A 19,946-nucleotide genomic window follows, 5' to 3' on the forward strand; every position below is an offset into this window, starting at 1 on the left:
CCTTAGGCAATATTCATAGGTTCAGCATTTGTGAAAACCCAGCTACATCTATCATTGTGCCAAACTGTGATATAGAAAGATAATTTAAAATATTTCTGAGTATTTCACCAGAATTTTTAAAATAAATTGTCAGTGTTTATATATTATATTATTCTTCTCAGGGGCTGAGTAGGAGATCTGCAAACTGTTGACCAGATCAGCTGCAGTCATTACAATAACATTTCAGCATTTTCAGTCTCAGATTTCTAAATTTAAATACATATGTAACAATAATTTGGTATTACTTGATCTGCTCTTTGATATTATAAAGTTCCTTAGGTGTTTTGACATAGAAAGGTGTGAGATTTTTTGTTCTTAAGAAAATGTGAGAATTCAGTCCCTCTAATTTTTGATAAGATTTGTCAAGGCAGATGTCAGTATTATTTCCACAGATCTGAGCTTCATTTAAAGACATACAGAAGTCAGTCAACAAAGGCACCATTCTTACCTGCTTATAGATTTTTGTAAGGCTTAAATAAGATCACTCAGAAATTTACAAGGTTTAAATATATTCACTCCGAAATTTCACCTGTTAGACATTTGCAAAATATTGGTGGGAGTATATGTTAAGCAGGTCTGTCTTTAGCAACTGCTACTTTCTGTTTTGCATCACTGAGCAATTTCACTGTTATACCCTCTTAGAGAAGAATGAACTGGGTAGCACATGGCCTTGTGTTTTCCAGCTGACACTTCATTCACAGGACCAGATTACAAGTAGATCCCATGAAATGTGTATATTGTTGTTACAGTGACCAACAGTGCTTACAGCTTTGCTCTGCAGTCTGCTTCTATCCCACTTTCTCGTGTAGCCAGTATCTGTAGCTATTGCTATTGTACCCTCCAAGCAGGAAGGCTGAGAACTTAAATCAGTAATCTATTATGCAGTCTGTAAATGAAGTTGCGTAATTATTGGAAGCTAACTGTTTATTTCTTTTATTATAATGTTTGTGAATTTTCATTAGCCTGAACATTCAGACTTTTTTCCCTGCCATAACCATGCTTTGGTTAAACTGCTGTAGAAAGTGATTCTGATTTACAGACCTCAAAGTGCTGTATAATCACAACGTATGTGTAATTTGAGATAGTTTTATTCTTCTTTCCTACATTTGTTTGGGTATGAAAAGTCATTGTACTTTGACCAACAAGCCAGTGGTTTGGCAAAAGGACCGTTTGTGGTAACTACAGTTTGTAGACCGTGACCATGTACTGATGATAGGGGACATTCTGCAAGTGTACTGTAATAAAATGCTAGGGAACAGTTTTATTCTGGGGTTTTATTATGTATTTATCTGTTTAATATGAATATCCAAAAGGCTTGTGTTCTTTTTCATGTTGACCTCTTCACAGTGATGAATTATATTTTGGTACTACCACGTGGTAACAAAAGCAATAGAGATCCTAAACTAGAGATGCATATGGATGTGCTACAGTAGAAGTGACCCTTTTTTATGTTACAACTCAGTGAAGGTTTTTATCAAGGACAGCAACAAATAACTCCAGTTAGTATTCTGCATTAAATAAATAGATAAACAAATCTTCAACCATTTCTATGTAGAAACATTCTCTGGATCTGAATTTCAAATAAAAGATGAAATTTTTTGTTCATCTTATTTTGTTTGTAAGTATTGGTTGTATTTTGTGGACTTCAAAGCAAAATTTTGGTGTAATTTTGAAACGTAAGTTTACATTTGCATTATTCATTTGTTAGAGAATAGCATCTTTAAAATTTTCAATTTTGAGTTTCTACTGTCGTTACCACACAATGAAAATTTAAAGGTTTTTTGGGTGTTGTTTTGTTCTTTGATTGGTTTGGTGTTTTTACCTTTCAGTTTCTCAATAACTCTTTTGGACACTGGGACTACAATGGTCGCTGCAAAATAAGCATTCTAATTTTGCTGTGATGTTGCATCCAGTTGGGATTGGACATATTTTAAAGAAACACATCTCTGAAACGCTTCTTTGTTCCCAGTCTTACTACTCTGAGGAATGGAAATAGTGCTTGATAAATATTTATAATCTTAAACTTTTTTTCCTAAACCACCTTAAGGTTGTGTTGTTGTTTTTTTTCCCTGAACTTGTTCAAGAGTTGCATAAAAGATTGGAATTTACATTTCCTTTTGCTCTTGATTTAAAGTGCATTTTCAAGTAACAGAAGGCAATCCTTCAATAAGTGAAATAAGCTTGGAAAGGGTACCAGTGGCAGAGCCAGTGTATTAGCACTTGCTGTATTTCAGAACTCAAATGAATAGAAACGTAATGAAGAAACTGAATCATTAGCTTCCTCAAAACATTCACTTAAAACTGGAGTGTGTTTTAAGTGCTGGTAGTCACAGAACAACATAATATTGTCTATTAGTGAGGAATTTATGCTTTTGTTTTTAATCATTACAGTGCTTTCATTTCATTTCAGTTAACCAACAACAGGTACTATATGAGAAATCAGAAGCAGTTTGAGATGGGAATCTTGGATGAATATGAACAGTACAACAGGAATTTCGTTTCCAGTGTAACTATCTTTGTTTAGCTGGCTGTAGTACTCCAAAGAGAGGTCAGATCGACTCTCCATGTTCAGTTCTGCTGAAGATGCACAGTGCAGTGCACTCTCTGCTTTTATACTCAAGGTTAACCAGTTAATGAGATAAAGATAGGAGTTTTATATCCTGATTCAATTAGCAAGATGAATTTTAAATGTCTATTATTATTTCACTTTTGTGGAATAGAGCATCTTCAAAATGCAAGTCTAAATGCTGTGTTTCCCCCATTTAGGTTACTAACTGTGGTCATTGTATGTTGCTTTGAGCTGGAGGGGTTGGACTTGACGAGGTGCATTCCTTCCTGCGTTGTTTTAATATTTTCTGTATCTAGTGATTGTGTGAAAATCATGTTCTGCACTTCAGACTGATAGAAGCATGAAACGGATTTATTCTCTAATTTTTCCATTATGAGTTGTTGAGGATGCTGTTTATGGTAAAGTTATTTCCCGGCAGTTACTGGCCAGCTTCATTTTGGGACATCAGGTACCTTGCTGATCACTCACTGCTGTGGTACAGTGTCATTTCGCTATGTGTAAAGCTATGGAGACTATAAATTGAAAAAATCTTCTAGGCCTTATGGTGCTATGACTAAATTGATTTATTATGGAATTGAGGACGACCTTGCAGAAGAAAACATGCTTTGCAAATTTTTGTTTTTAAAGTGGCATTGGAGAGATATTGCAGAAATTCCTCAACAATTCTAAAGACAAAAGGACAGTATAGATTTCAATGAAGACTGAAGGCTCAAAGAGAAAAGGGTGACGAAGAGGAGGGTTTTTTTCCACTTTCTTCTGCTTCTGCATAGAATCATAGAATAGCTTAGGTTGGAAAAGACCTTTAAGATCACTGAGTCCAATCGTAAACCTAACATTGTCAAGTCCACCACTAAACCATGTCCCTAAGTGCCACATCTACACATCACCTAAACATCTCTAGGGATGGTGACTCAATCACTTCCCTGGGCAGCCTGTTCCAATGCTTGACAACCTTTTCAATGAAGAATTTTTTTCCTAATATCCAATCTAAACCTCCCCTGTCTCAACTTGAGGCCATATTCTTTTGTCCTATCGCTTGTTACTTTGGAGAAAAGACCAACACCCACCTTGCTTCAACCCCATTTCAAGTAGCTGTAGAGAGTGATAAGGTCTCCCTGATCCTCCTTTACTCCAGGCCAAACAACCCCAGTTCCCTCAGCCACTCCTCATAATATTCATGCTTTGGAGCCTTCACCAGCTTGGTTTCCCTTCTTTGGACAGCCTCCAGCATCTCCATGTCTTTCTTGTAGTGAGGGGCCCAAAACTGAACACACTATTTGAGATGCAGCTTCACCTGTGACAAGTACAGGAGAACAATCGCTTCCCTAGTTCTGGCCACACTGTTTTGGAGACAAACCAGGATGCCGTTGGCCTTCTTGGCCACCTGGGCACACTGCTGACTCATATTCAGCCGTCTGTCAACCAGCACCCCAGGGTTCTTTTCCACCAAGCAGTTTTCCAGCCACTCTTCCCCAAGTAGTGTTGTGGGGGGGTTTTGTGACCCACGTGCAGGACCTGGCACATAGCCTTGTTGAACCTCATACAACTGGCTTCAGTCCATCAATCCAGCCTGTCCAGATCCCTCTGTAGAGCCTTTCTACCCTCAAGCAAATCAACACTTAGCCCCAGTGTGGCGTCATCTGCAAACTTACTGAGCATGCAGTCAATCCCCTCACCCAGATCATTTCTAAAGATTCTAAGTGGAACTGGCCCCAATACTGAGCCCTGGGGAACACCACTTGTGACTGGCTGCCAACTGGAATTAACTCCATTCACCACAATTCTTTCAGCCCAGCCATCCAGTTTTTTACCCAGTGCAGAGTACACCCATCTAAACCATGAGCAGCCAGTTTCTTCGGGAGAATGCTGTGGGAAATGGTGTCAAAGGCTTTAGTAAAGTCCTAGTAAACAACATCAAACAGTCTTTCCTTCATTTGCTAAGTGGGTCACCTTGTCGTAGAAGGAGATCAGGTTCATCAAGCAGGACCTGCCTTTCATAAACCTATACTTGGCTGTGCCTGATCCCCCAGTTGTCCTGTACGTGCCACGTGATGGCACACAGGATGATCTGCTCCGTAGCCTTCCCTGGTACCGAGGTCAGGCTGACAGGCCTGTCATTTCCTGGATCCTCCTTCCTGCCCTTCTTGTGGATGGGCATCACATCTGCTAACCTCCAGTCAACTGGAACCTCCCAGGTTAGTCAGGATGGCTGATGGAAAGAGTCTCAGTGAGCGCTTCCATCAGCTCCCTCTATACCCTAGGGTCGATCCCATCCGGCCCTGTGGATTTCTGTGTGTCTAAGTGGTGTAGCAGGTTGCTGACCATTTTCCCCTGGATTATGGGAGTTTCTTTCTGCTCCCCATCCCTGTCTTCTAGCCCAAAGAACAACTGGTCTCACTATTAAAGACTGAGTCAAAGAAAGCATTAAGTAGTTCAGGCTTTTCGTCATCCTTTGTCACTATTTTTCCCTGCGCATCCAGTAAAGCATGGAGTCCTCCTTCTGTTGTTAATGTATTTCTAGAAACTTTTTTTTAATTGTCTTTCACAGCAGTAGCCAGATTAGGTTCTAGTTGGGCTTTGGCCCTTCTAGTTTTCCCCCTGCATAACCTCACAGCGCTTTTGTAGTCCTCCTGAGTGGCCTGCCCCTTCTTCCAAAGGCAGTAAACTCTCCTTTTTTTCCTGAGTTCCAGCCAAAGCTCTCTGTTCAGCCATGTCAGTCTTCTGCCCTGCTGGCTCCTCTTTCAGCACATAGGGACAGCCTGCTCCTTTGCCTTTAAGCTTTCCTTCTTGAAAAATGCCCAGCCTTCCTGGGCTTCTTTGCCCTCCAGGGCTGCCTCCCAAGGGACACTGTCAGCCAGTCTCCTAAACAGGCCAAAGTCTGTCCTCTGGAAGCCCAGGGTAGCAGTTCTGCTAACTCCCCTCTGTACTTCTCTGAAAAACAAAAATTATCATTTCATGATCACTATGCCCAAGAAGGCCTCCAACCATCACATAAACCACAAGTCCTTCTCTGTTCACAAACATTAAGTCCAGCAGGCTGCCTTCCCTAGTTGGCTCACTCACCAGCTGTGTTAGGAAGATACCTTCCACAAACTTCAGGAACCTCCTAGGCTGTTTAGTCCCTGCTGTACTGTATTTCCAGCAGGCATCTGGTAAGTTGAAGTCCCCCACAAGAACAAGGGGTAGTGATTTGGTGACTTCTCCCAGCTGTTTATAGAATGTTTCATCTGCTTCTTCTTCATCCTGGTTGGGTGGTCTGTAACAGACTCTCACCATGTTATCTGCATGGTCGGCCTTCTCCCTGATTCTTACCCATGAACACCCTATAGTCACTATCATTAAGTTCTAGACAATCAAAACACTCCCTTACATACATGGCTACTTCACTGCCTCTCCTTCCTTGTCTATCCCTTCTGAAGATTTTCTAGCTATCCATTGCAGAATTCCAGTCATGCGAGTCATCCCACAAGGTTTTCTCCCAGTCATACTGACAGTTCTTGCACTTACTTAACTTCTTTCCAACACAGCACTACCAATACCAAAATGGAAGAGTGAAGAAAAAGGGGCTGATGTTTCTCTCTCTTAAGTGCAGGAGTCCCAGCGCTCCTGCTATTTCAGAGCTACAGGATTCAGTTCCCTGTGGTGGCTTCATGCAGAATCATTGTCTGGGTTTTTTTAAGCATGAAATGAAGATTTGAGAATATCTGATGATGAAAAGATATTATATTTATTCAGGCATTTTTTGACCATATCCATTCCTCTCTCTTTTGATTGAGATTCCAACAGAATTATTACTGAAATTCTGATTGAAGACCAATAAAGCTGCTAGAGTTTGATAGGATGGTAAATGGATATAATTGAATTGGAGTTTTGCAGCCTAGCATGGTGATGTTCTTTCTCTAGTGCTCTAGAACACTCTTAATATCTACAAAGGCGATAAATAGGAACTAGGTACCTATGTCTGCTGTTTGTGCTTTCAGACATGTCTCTTACGATTTGGATAACTGACCAGGACGTTTTTAAGTGCCCATTAAATCTTACCATATTTTAGAACTCCTGGCATGCTATACATGCCTGTTTATAAAGAAAGCCCTAAGGTACTTACAGCATCTGTGAAAACATAAGTAGACCATAAACATAATCTTTTTTAAGAGTCTTATGTATTCCTTCATTAGCGGGTAGGGACGGGTAATGTGCTTTACTTCTGTCCTCCCCAAAAGTGTAAGCATCACAGTGCATCTCTCGTATGATGTATCTTTTGCCTACGTAGCTCCTGCACTTTTCCTGCAGATATGAAAGTCTATTTTCATATGTGGTATTGTCTGTCTGTCCATAGTCATAGCTGTAGGTTCTTCACTGGGGTACTGACTTCACTAAGAATTGTCTTGGGAAGTTGGAGACAGTGTCTTCAAAAGATTGATCCCAGCCTTCTCCCTTCCACAAAAGTGACCAGAGAACCACACGGGGGTCTTGGGAGTATTTGTACATAGGACGGTGAGATCAAACTTGAACTCTTGTATCCATGTTTTCCCTTCTCCTTCAATTTCTGGTAAATTGTATGAAATTAGTAGGTTTTGTTAACAGATAAATTTGCTTCATAGTTTAAGAAATATATTTACATGTACTGTAATGTCTTTGTTAGCTTTGGCTGTAAGGTGATATTAAATACTTGTGATATGTGAAAGTAGGACATAAGGTGTTTTCAAGGTTGGAAAATCTTAATAGCATTTTCTTTCCTTTACTAGGACTCCAATCATCATCATCAAAGTAGTTTAGATGCTAGAATATAGATGTTCTTAAACTATCTGTTAACATGCACTTAAAAAAATCTAATTGATGATGTAATTCTTTGCAACTTCTATGCAGTCTGCATGAAGACCTTTTAATGAACATTTACATAAGGTCACCAATAACCTACAATATCTTTTAGTATTGGATTTATATGAAAATAACCAAAAGTCTCTTTTGCAGTTTCAAAGGGCTTAAATATGGTATTTTACTGTCATGTACTTCATCAATATTTTATGTAAAGTGAACTGAAAAGCACTTTTTACCAAATCAAAGGCTTCAAAAATATTGCATAACTTCCTTTCTTTTTCTGAAAAGTTTTTTTTTAGCATAAAAAGGTGAATAAGGAGCTCGAAACTGAGAAAGGTAACATCGATAATGTGATGCATATTAAGAGTTACATTAACAAAGGTGAAATACCTTGTCAGTCAGTAGCCAAACAGACTACCTACACTGGAAGGCCAACTAGCTCTGTACTGGTCCAACATGGGCTTTGGGGCTGGTCTGCAAGGGTGGGGCATCTGGTAGTGACTCCCACCCAGGCTGGGCAGCAGGGCCGTCACCAGTGGGGCACCGTCCATCCCACAGTGCCTGAGCAGCTGGGCAAGCAAAGCAGGGTTAGTGGCAAGTCCCACTGACAGTCCGGCAGTCACCAATCCAGAAAAAGGCAAGGTAAGAAGCCAGGTCTGAGGTTAGTCTGGGAAATCCCAGTGAAAGTGCTGGAAAAACCAGGAGCAGGACTGGGAGGAGGTGTGCCTCCAGCACAGCTCAAGCCAGGTCTCGGTGCCCCTGGACACATGTCCATGGGTGCATGGGTGGGGGTCCCTGGTGAGGCTGGTGAGGGCAATTAGGGCTTATTAGTATATGCCCCAATTGCAATGTAAAGTTTTGGTCCTGTGGTGGAGATTGCAGTTTCACCAAGATCCCCATGGCACGTGGATGATGGGGAAATGTAAGCAAATCATACAGATCAGGTGGACATATTCAGCTGTAGATTTACAGATGTAATGTAATCACAGGGTGAGAACTGACATAGCTTTGTGGATCACAAGACAGCAGTGAAAATACAGGTTACCACTGGCATCAAACTCTTTTAAGTTCAAGCATGCAGGATGCTGCTTTCTGACATTATTCATATAATTTCATGGGAGAAAGGCTATCATCACAGGAGATCCCATTTCAGCAGTCATCTTTTAAAAATCAGATTTGTGATTTGGACAGAAGAGGTGGAAGAAAATGGACAGTAAAATACACTGCAGTCCTCTCAGATGGTATTGGATTCATGCTTATTACATCATGTAGGATATTCTTTTGCCAGAGGTGGCTGGGGTGATCATATCTCCTAGGATCACATTCTAATCCTGTTACATCAATACCAGTTTAAAGAAATGACACTGACAGAAGTTTTTCTGATCTCAGTTAGGTTCGTATAAATTTCTTCGAGAGTCAGAATCACTACATTGATGGAAACTGAATAGCTTGCCTTTAGAGTGCAGCGAGAACCGACACTGGCTGGTATATCAGAAGTCGCTGCTCTTGCTTTTATTGCAATATTCACCAAAATGTTGTAAAACTTTTGGAAATGTGTATTTTTATGCCAGGTTACTGTGTCACATCACTTAACATGCATTTTCTTAATGATTTAGAAGGAACCAGAAGTCTGAAGTCGTTTGAGTTAATTTTATGGGTAATTCGTTGATAAGAAGCCCTTCTTTATTTTGATGCTTGAACTTTAATCTTTTTTGGACATCTTTGAGCATAATTATTAAACAGTGAGAGTGATGAAAAAGAACTTCAGGTTTATGCAATTTCTTCAAATATGTGGGATTATAATTTAGTGTCTTTTGGTCATTCATTTTTAAATTTTCTTAAAAAAACAGTGCAATTGAACCAGCACTTCTGCTGTATAGGCAGTCATGTATAGCTGAAATATAGCTGAATTTCACTGTAATTTTTTTTTCATTGCTTTTTACTTATATTGCCCCCTGCAAACTAATGGAGATGCAAGATAGATATGAATGCCTCCATTTCTACTAAGCAGTTACTAATCTTGCTGTTGTCTTGGGACATACAGGAATGGAGATAGATTTTTCTCCATGAGTTAACCTTATGTAGAAGAATATGGCCTGCTTCAATTATATCTTTTAGGCTTTATTTTTGGGCTTCATGGTTTCCCAGTATATTTTCTTGAGCCACAATTCACTGCAGCACAGTGATGGGGAGGAGAAAATATATACAGAAAGAAGGTTCAGCTCCTCAGCTATTATTTATGGTGATGACTTCCATCTCCTGAGGACTATTTATCACAGAGTTTGATTGTCGTAGTTTCTATGGTTTCATAGAAATTTGCATGTTGCAACTCCTGTAAGAAGTGTACTCTATAAAACAGTGGCAAGGATTATCTACAGAAATAATTCTTAACCTGTGTCAGAATACTTGAAGTATGCAGATTTGTAGATATATAGTCTCTATAAATATCACTGTAGAAGCAGGAATGAGGAAACCCCAACTTTCAGTGGGAACATTCAATAGATACTTTAGGAGACACAGAAGCTGCATTCTTGGAGTTCCTGCTTTTCTGTAGGTTATTCTCTCTAGGCTAAATTCATATTGCTGAGCTAAGTGCTGCTAATAGTTACAAAATTCCATTAAGGATTTCATAGTTGTCAAAGGAGTCAGTTATGGCAAGAAAACATAATTTAGCATTCTACAGTTGTACTGAATATAAATCCTCTTTCAGGATTTTTACTGTTGTGATATATTGGAAATTGAAAAGCATACAGACAATTAATGTGAAATAGGCCTTTTAAGAAACAAAAATTTATATGTGTTTTCTTGTGCCAGGTGTTTTAGGCATTAGGGCTTATAAGAAAAACTTTATTAATCAAATGGATAGTAACTCATCTTTCCTTGTCCTTTTTGTCAGAATAGTATTGGTGTGACTTCCGCAGCACAGACTCTTGTTTCAGTTGGTATGTTCAGGTCCTGTAGTTGTTGTTGAGAATTCCATAAACATGCTAAGCAGAAAAAAAAATAATTATTAGAAACCTTCTAAGTAGATTGCAGAGGCCTTTCTTGTAATGCTTAATCTTTTCATATTATGTTTACCAACGGTAAATAACTGGCCTGAAAAAAAAATAATTAAAAAAACCCCATTAATTCTAACTGAGAACAATGATAAACACGCCTTAGAAAAATAGTGTCAACATTTCTGAGTATTTCTGGAAGACTGAGAAAAGTATCCTCTGGGAATAAGGCTTGACACTTCTCTGGTGTTTATAGATGGGAGGAATTTGGAGGAATGTGTTTAGATCAGGATGGTCAATAGAATATTATCTTTGTATGCTTGTTGAATCGCTCTTAGGACAAAATTTAGAAGCAGAAAATACTTCATTTTTAGCAACTAGGATTACCTAACAGTGCAGCTGGGAGTTTTACCAAATCAGTTGCTTCAAAGGCAGCTTAAATTTAGGAGTGGATAGGTATCTGTCATTTAAAAATATTCCCTTCTGGAATATAACAATGCGTGCTGTCCCAAAAAACAAATGCAACCCATTTTCCATTAAAAAGTCCCACAAATATAAATAAATGGATCTATTTTGTAAACCTGTAAATATACCAGTCTAATATACATCTATCGTGGTCTAATAGAAAACCACTAGTGAATGAATAGTACTGTACAAGAATGATTATTAACTTTGTAAGATGAGTAAATGATATATGTCTGAAAACAGTAATGGTATTCTAGGTTTGTATTTTGGAAGGTGGTGTCATATCTTACAGCAGTGGAAGAGAATATCAGTTCTGGGCATGGCGTTGTAGTGTAAAACACAAGGTTATAATACTATAATTTATCAGTCTGTTGCATTTTCTTATCAGTTAATGAATAGAGGAAATTATTTAAATGAATGCAAATAGGAGCACATCATGTAGTTGTGATGGTCTCTTCACTTTGAAATAAAAGTTTTAGTTTTTATTTTTTACTTTAAAAATGAATGCAGTGATCTTTCTTTTCTCTTTTTTTCTTCACATTCCAAAACATTCAAGCATTACAGCAAAATTAATGATTAAAGAAGAATTCAGTACTGTGGTGAGCACTGCAGGACAGGATGGGAAAGCCGGGCGGGATGTGCTGTGTCAGAGCAGTGCTCCCTTGTCTGCAGTGCTTTGCCTCTGAGGGTGGGCCTGTGACTAGCCAGAAGTGCCGAAGTGCCCTCCTGTGCCACTGCACCTGTGACAGAGGAAGGTACTTGGGAGGCAGGAGGGGAAGGCGGGTGGACCTGGCCTCTCCCTGTGGGCCAGTGCCCTCCTGGCACTGGCATCTGTTGGTTTGACCTGACACTGCTGTGGGACAGATTTGTTTTTGAGCTTGCCGATACGACTTGCCAGGGCTCCAGACTGCAGCCATTCTGTGTCTGCTGTCTAGAGCAGTATGTTCTTCCCTCTGCCCAAAGCTATCTCCAACCAGTTTGTCAGGCACCACCTAGGTTTCTCAGGATGGGATGAGTAACCCTTGTGTATTCAGCTTACCCACCGTATTCATGGCTGTGCCCTCCTCAGGCACCTGCAAGCTGAGGAGGCCCAGACTGTTTGCTCTCGCATCACCTTACTTACTGTGATTATTTTTTTCTTCCTTGTATGCCATATAAATCATTTTGTAGGGAAAATTAAGTACTGACATGGCTAGCTTTATATGAGACACCTTAGTATAAGACCTCCTTCAAGCCAGTTATACTTGTGCCTTAATACTCAGAGCACTTAAAATTTACTTTGCCTGAAGTAATTAAACAGTATAGATAATGTTTTGTTCTTAATACTGTGATATAACTGTGATAACTGAAAATAAATTACTAACACAAAGAAGTAGCAGCCTCATGATGAAAAATGAAAACAATACACAACAAAATGTGGCAAAATGAAATAGTGAAAGCATGAGAATTGACATGAGAAAGTTCGTAACGCAGATAATGTCTGTTTGGTGTTACGCAAGAACAGAGATCGAGCTGGATGGCAAGAATGGCCCAACAGCAGCAGAAACAGCCCAAAGATAAAGAATTTCCTTGCCAGGAAAAGTTCCTGTATGTGATTATGGACTACCAGGAAAGGACTTTTCTAAATCTTGAGCATCTACATTAAGCTGCCAAATATATAATCATTATATTTTATCTCAGTAACAAAATTGCTGCTTTGTATTTTATTTCTGTATTTTCTTACTTTGGGGGAGGCATTCAGTTTTCTGAGCTGAAAATGGATAGACTGTGGGGCTACCTTAGAGCTCTAAGCAATTGAAATGGCTCAACTCTTATTTGAAGTTCAGATTTCACTAGGCACAGCTTCACCATTCTGGTATCTCTGAAGAACATTCCATAGGTTTAATATGTGGAAATTTAAAAGCATATTTCACATCTAGCGCTTAATTTTGCAGTTGTGGCAGTGCATCCAGAATTCAGAAAGCTGCTCTTTATGAATCAATGTCTATTAAAATTCATGCCAGTATTATTGCTTTACTTGACATAGGAAACTATTCTGTATATCAAAGAGTATACACTGATACTTAATTTATTTTTGAACTATCTAGTTTTTAAACACCAAAAATGTTGTTACTTGGTTAAATAAACATGCTAGGGAAATAAACTTAAAGGAAAATTAATTGTGTAATATCTTCATAAGCCACTATGGAAATCGTATGTCATAGAAGATACTGCTCTGTTCTCTAAAAATAGATGTTTTGCAAAATATAGTGATTTTGACATCCATAATTGCCTGGATTTTGTTGTTTCTTATAATTCTTTCCAACTCTTTTAATATAAACAGTGGCCGATGGTCAAATTTGCAGAAATTTATTTAATTGTGATTAAACTAGCTAAAATGGTTCATTGAATGGAAATTCAGTTGCTCTGTGATTTTATCATTTAACATGCCAACTTCTTTGTGTTTTGTTTAATATGATTTTTCAGGTTGTGAGTGTACATCTAATGGTAATGCCACAAGAAATTTAGGGGATCATTTATAGGAGACTACATCAATTGCTTTTGTTAATAATTCCTTCACTTCCAATTGCTTATGGCTAATTAGTTGGAGTTTCTGCTATTTGACAGTTCAGTTTGCTAATTATTTTTTTATCCATCATGCAGATTTTGTGGTAAATTACTGCTCCTTGTTTGGAGAATTTCTTGAGCAGATTTCTTAGGATAATGCTTGGGATTTTGAATTTAATTTTCTACAGATGTCTGCCATGACTAATACTAAATTTTGTTGTCTATGTAAACATTGTTAATAATGCACAGTTTTTCAGTGTAGTAGCACCAGGAGTTCTGAGATACAATATCTTGGAAATGATACTGGCAGACCGTTTTTTTTAAAGGTTCTGATTGGTACAGGGCTCTGGTAAATTCTCAGAACTTTCAGAATAAAAGTTGCCACATGCAACCACAGTTTTGCTGCCTTCTCTAGGTATCCTCTGTGCCATGAACATATGCTGTTTGATCCATCCCCCCGCATTCTTAATCAGTGTCTTTGGCATGGAAAATATCCACAAGATGACTATTGTTAGCCAATACTATGAATAAACTGGAAGGTAATAGAAAGAATTTGATGGTCTTTACAAGGAGGAGCATGATTAGTCCATCCTAATACATACAAGAATGTTCCTTCTGGGCAAAGAAAGATCTCTTTTCGGGCATTTCCTCAAACTTGCACAAGGGCCACCAATACATGTGAAATGTATAGGGCTTCAGTGGGGTGCTTTCTTGTTTCCAACTGTTTATTTCCACTAGGAGAACCTAAACATAGATAGCTTTTCTAGGTGAAAAAGAGCAATACTGTGTAAGTGGAGAGTGGAAGTAATCCTATGAATGGGCAGGGAGCTAGGAATAGCAAAATCTTTCTATTAAGAAACGGCTCAAAATACTTAAAATTTCAAAAAGCCACAGTCAAAGGCAACTGCAGTGATTTCCTTTTCCTCAGTAGTTTCGGCAGCACTGCACTAGATCTGTAACTTAACACAGGCAAGTGATCTGAAGCATCACTGAAGTTTGTCTTTTATAATGGGCAGTGCTGGGCTGTGTATCTAAAGTGGAGAGGGCAGGCATGTGCCTGGCGTGTGGCAATAAATGGAATGATAGTGCCTATACCCCCACATATGGAATTACCAAAGAATCAGTAAATGTAGCTGAATTATTTTGTACTTTATTAAGTTATTTGATGGAGCTGATATCAAGGCATGGTGCAGCGTACTGAGGACAATCTTACTGAAGTAGTATTATTCAGGATATATAAGGGTAACTGCCAGTAGTGATATTAAGCAAGACGGCTGTGGTCTGCTCTGAAGTGAAGAGCAAAGTCAGCAAGCATGATTTACTTAATTAAACTGGTAGATGGGGTTCATTTTTAATTTGATGTTCTCATTCACCTTGGAAGTAGACTGCTAATATCTAAAGCCTACTGGGAATCACAGTTCCTTTTTCAAACTGGAAAATACCTCTAAGGTTACTCAATTTCAGCAAGAAACTCTTTGTAATAATGAATACCATTTGAATTTTCATAATAGTGATATCAGGAGAGTATCATAGTTCCACTAAGTGTTGAAAGATTGTTAAACTTATTTGAAAAACACTATGATAGGCTTTTTTTAGAAACCTATATTACATTTAGAGCGGTAAAGAGGGTGGAAGCAAGGAACAGTGGAATAGCATGAATGAGCAGAAGAGGATGCAAAGATGTGATTCCTGCTGCAGTCAGTTTCTCACAAAGAAATGCAGAATAAGGGTAATCAGAAGCTTCATTAAAAACTACACTGTCTGAATACAAATTCTATGAAGTTTTGCAGCCCCTAGCTCTAAAAGTAATAGTACTTCTGGATACTCCATCCCTTCACAACTGTGGCTGTAATTAAACACTGTAACAGCATTTGTCTACATCTAGAGCATAAATGTGAAAATAGTGGTAAAGAGTTGTATGCCTAATGACATAAAGTTGCTTATCAAAAAAAAGAGGAAGTAGCTCTTTGGCTCTTGTTGAGATTGGATTGGGCCTGTGTAAATGTTACATTTTGTGGGAGAAAGAGAAGGCATTTGATTTTGTATGTATGGCTGTTTATAGGTAGGAGCTAAAACCTGTAATTTGTTGGCCAAGTGTTACTTATTTAAAAAAAAAAACACAACAACAAACCCATAAAAAATTGCTTGAATTTGATCTACGGGAGTTAAAGGATATGATGTTGTCCTGTTTAGAGGAATTAAACAGGAGATAAGTAGTTACAATTTGCCTAGATGAAGAATCACTTTATAACAATAGTTTCTTAATGTACTTAAAGATAGACACACACACGTGCACACACATACAAAAAAACTTGGTTCCATGTTAGCCAACTGAATATAACCTGGTGATATTGTTTTGCTCTTTCTATATAATTGACGGGCTGGGGTAAAACTAAGATGCTTTCATCTTCAGGTGTGAAGGTTGTTGGGTTTTTTGTTTGTTTTTTTTTGTTTTGTTTTTCTAAATACTCTTTTAAAAAGTCCTGTGCGTTTCCCTTTTTAACAACAGAAAGAGAAATCCCAAACCCCTGTTGTCCTGCTGCGCTCAGAAGAAAGAAAATCTCCCTCCCAGAAAATTGCCAGATAATGTTTTGATGTTTATAAGGGGTAGGGGTGGAGGACAAGAGAGCTATATTCTAATTACAGAATTTAGTTTTTTCTTATTTGTGGCATAATAAGTACATTGTCATCATTCTGCTTGACTGGCACATTTTTAATGCTGCCTTGGGCTGTCACTGGGTGAATGTGAACTTCGTTACTCTTTTTTACCTTAATGTATACTGACAACTCCAGTATTAATTTCAATGTCTTTGCATCTCTTTGGGGGAAAAAAAAAAAACCCAAACAAAACCCAAAACCCAGGAAATACTTCCACTTCATCTTAATTAGTAACACTTGTATAACTTTTTTGATTATGATAGCAATGTGGTAAGAAATTTCAATTTTTCCCTCATGATATTAAGAGGAACAAATCATGAAAGGTGATCTTTTTGTAAGGGGGCAGAATATGTGGCTCATCTAAATGGCAAAGCAAGTTAGTGTGTCTTTAGTCATAAGAATCACTTGCACTCAGGATTTACTTCTTCATCTGGGAAGTTGGAGCATTTGCCTGAGAGAGATTTATAGAGCTTCAGAGGAGTGTGCAGCTGTTGCAAGCAGCAGTATTCACCACCTAGTTTTTGACTGAGTCTGCAGGGCTGAGGCTGTCCTGTCAATAAGCATAGTTAGGAGTGTTGCCAGGCGATGGAAGAAGGCCATATATAAGCCCAAAGAGAAAGACAGCACCTGAGGGCAGCTTCCTCAGCCCTTCATCCTCCTTCCCCTGCTCAGGGTTTCTTTAAATCTTGAAGTCCTTTTCTTTGAAAAGTGCTGAGGAAAACTGAGCTCTAATCTGTCAGCTTAACACCCAATATTAAGTTTGAATTTGAGTTTCCTCTTCACATATATTTTTCTTATAAAGAATAGTTTTATCTTGAAATGTGAATGGGATTCTCTTATTCTTCAGAAAGAACGGCGTATATATGTGTGCATATGCTTTAAAGCCAGAGCTTGCACTAAGAAACTTCAGTTCAAACCAGGTGCCTGTTTTCACCATCTGTATTAAATGTCAAAAATCTATTGCTTTCTTTGAGACATCAGAAAACAGATCAGTGATCTGAACTCATCATTTTGCTTTCTAACAGATAAGGTGGCAAAAGGCCAACAGCAGAAAGACTGGGATTTCAGCAGGGAAAGCAATGTCAGCCCTCCTGGGTGCTCCCCAAAGGCAGACCAAGGAGTGTATTGAATTAGTGTGTTTCCCTTCTTTCTTTTCCTCTTGCCAGCTGCTGACCCTAGCATGCCGGCTCTGCAGGGAGTCCTCTCTGGGAAAGCAGGTGCTTTCACGAGGGCAAGCAAGGGTTTACCTACATGACAGCCAGACCAAAGCAATCTCGGAGAAGTTAAAACCAGTAATAAATAAATTTATCTTAATTTTCTTGCCAACTGTGAGAGCAGTATTTGCTTCCTGTAAGAGTTTAGACTGAAACAGTTTGTGGCTCGGTGCATTGTATTGTCTTTACATTTATCTGAACGTTACTGTTGTCAGTGTCATTGCAGCTTAGTGTGAAACTTGCTTGCAAGAGTTGTTCCGTTGAAGTTACCTTTCTTGACTTATCGGTGTAAGGACTATAATTTGCTTTTGTGAACTGGGTAGAGTAAGAATTCAGGATAAATTCTGAACATCAGTCGCCACTTATCAATGAGGCAATCAATATGTCATGCCCACAAAGTGTTTTGGGAACTCTTTCCTTGAGCACTTCTAAGTTAGGACTCAAAAAACCTAGATTTCGCTTCCTGGGAATAAAACACACTTCAGTTTCCCTTATAAAAGAGCAGCTGAACGATGGCTGTAAAAAGAATCCTGTGGAGTGTGCTGAACAGAAAAATGAAGAAAATAATTAAAATTAACCTCTGTAATCTCCTTCCAAAATAATGATGGCAAACTGAACCTGTTTAAATTCCGACAGATTTCAGTGCTCAGAGAGACCATTTAATAAATTATGCATTTAATTCACTTAACAGTGACAATGACCCAGTCATGCAGGAAAGAAAAGATTGTTGCTTCTAGTTTGATTCAGATGGTTTGCATCTTAAAATGTATTTGATGTTCACCTTTAAAAACCTACAGTACTCTTCTCCCATATTTGGCAGAGGTTAATTTTCAGCTTTCCCCAAAGATGGCAGAAACAGACTCAGTCCAGTGAAGAAGCCTCTGTGCAAGCAGAGGCGTCACAGCTTCCACGTGCTGTTTTTTATGGTCTGATACTTATCTTCTGGCAGTGGTACTTCTGAGTATTAGTTGTGCTTAAGTGTACTGGGTATGAGCTCACAATTAATACATCAAATGGGTCATTTCTAACAACTTCAGGACTAGATGAATCACAAGAAAATGGCAAGAGGATGGAAGAATATTCTTGTACTTATTCAGACTCAGATTCTCTGAAAATTCTATCAATTTGTTTGAACTCTTTCCAAAATCACATTATTCAGGCATAATTTGTGGTTTACAGTAGCTTTGAGAAAAGAATTGTGGGAAGGGAACAGAGATTTAAAATATACGTGATAGATTTGTTGAAGTCTGCTAGTCTCTTGGGGAATAATGTGGTAGTTGTCTGGTGTTGATCTCAAGAGTGTTCGGGAGCAACCTTCGGTAATAAGATACAACTTTATTCTTCACTTTCTCATGTTTGAGGTTTTGTATGCAGATGTACATTTACTGAAAAAAATAATTAAGGAAGGATCTATAGGGATTTTAGCCTCAAACTTCTATCTCTGAGTTGAGCAATAGCAGCCCATTTATTCCCAACACAGTTCAGCAGCCTTCTCTAAATCCTCAATCCCAGATGTCATATGCAGCCTGTCTCCTCAGCTGCATCATGACTGTATCAAAGCATAGGGGCTGCATCTTCATGATGTGAAGGGGAGAACTTTCTGCTTAACATTTTACATCACTGAGTGGCACAGATCAGCATGCATAGATACTCCATTTGCTGATAGTGCGTATAGCAATTTAGATAGGCATCCTTGTATTTTTATACAATGAATTCATAAGGATTAAAAGCCACTTCCTAATTTTATGACATGAAATAACCTGCACGGCTATCAATCACATTTTGTTCCATTTTTGGGTGTTTTGGTTTGGATTTTTTACTCAAATAAAAATCAAGAGTTATCGTTCAGCGAGAGCAAGAGGAGCTTAAGGTTAAATTGATTCTGGATAGTACCTGAGGAACAGTAAAGCCCTGGCTTTCCTCCAAGAGGGGAAAAACATTTGTCTGTAGAATTCTGTTCTTTAGCAAGAACCTGGCACTATTGAAACACTTGAGGACATTTACCCAAAGTAACAGAAAGTTACTACTTGGGGCTGGCTATACTTTTTAGAAAACTTCAAAGTCTGAGCCAACATTTCTGCACCCTTCCATCTTGGGAGGTTCTGAGCAATCTTTGTTAAAAACCACACAGCTGGCAGCTAGTGAGCTACCTGAGGGATTGATAGAACAGACGTTCCTTAGGGTGGTTTTTGTGACCTTTGTGTAAATGCTTCATCTTCCTCTGCTCCTCTGTCGTCTTGTTCCCTACATGCCAAATAGAACAGGCAAAGCTTCATAGGCTGGAGGAGTCTTGTTCAAATGCAGGTATATAGAGGACTGTAAAGATGTTACCTTGTGGAACTAGGGATTGTGTACATATCAAGAAAGATGCGTTCAGTGTCAGTGAGTATTTGGTACCTTGCCACGTTGAGATATTTGTGTAAATATCTAAATGTAGTTAATAATTTTTGGCCATGAGAGCCAGGAATGGAATCTCAAGTCCACTGAAGTTTGCGTCAGAAATAACATTGCCTTAAATAACACTACAATTATGACTGTACTTCTTTGGCACCCTCTTGCTTTCCTAAACTCTTTCATTTGCTGACCTATTCAAATTCCTAATCTTCGGGATGTTAAGTAGCTGTAGGAAGCAGATCTGTT

General features: G+C 38.6%; 1 protein-coding gene across 5 annotated transcripts in view; it reads left to right on the forward strand.

The window, feature by feature from the left end:
- The window catches only part of CDH18 (cadherin 18), a 337,108-nt gene that overhangs the window by 22,237 nt on the left and 294,925 nt on the right, over positions 1-19,946 (forward strand). The window contains exon 1 of one of the 5 annotated variants that reach the window (XM_056333163.1): positions 1,655-1,715. The exons of the other annotated variants lie outside the window; for them this stretch is intronic. The gene's annotated coding sequence lies outside the window, so the exon portion shown is untranslated. Of the gene's footprint in view, positions 1-1,654; positions 1,716-19,946 lie in introns of those variants that run through there. 5 annotated transcript variants of the gene reach the window in all.

This window comes from Falco biarmicus, chromosome 3 (genome assembly GCF_023638135.1).
Source record: "Falco biarmicus isolate bFalBia1 chromosome 3, bFalBia1.pri, whole genome shotgun sequence".
Classification (NCBI taxonomy): Eukaryota; Metazoa; Chordata; class Aves; order Falconiformes; family Falconidae; genus Falco; species Falco biarmicus.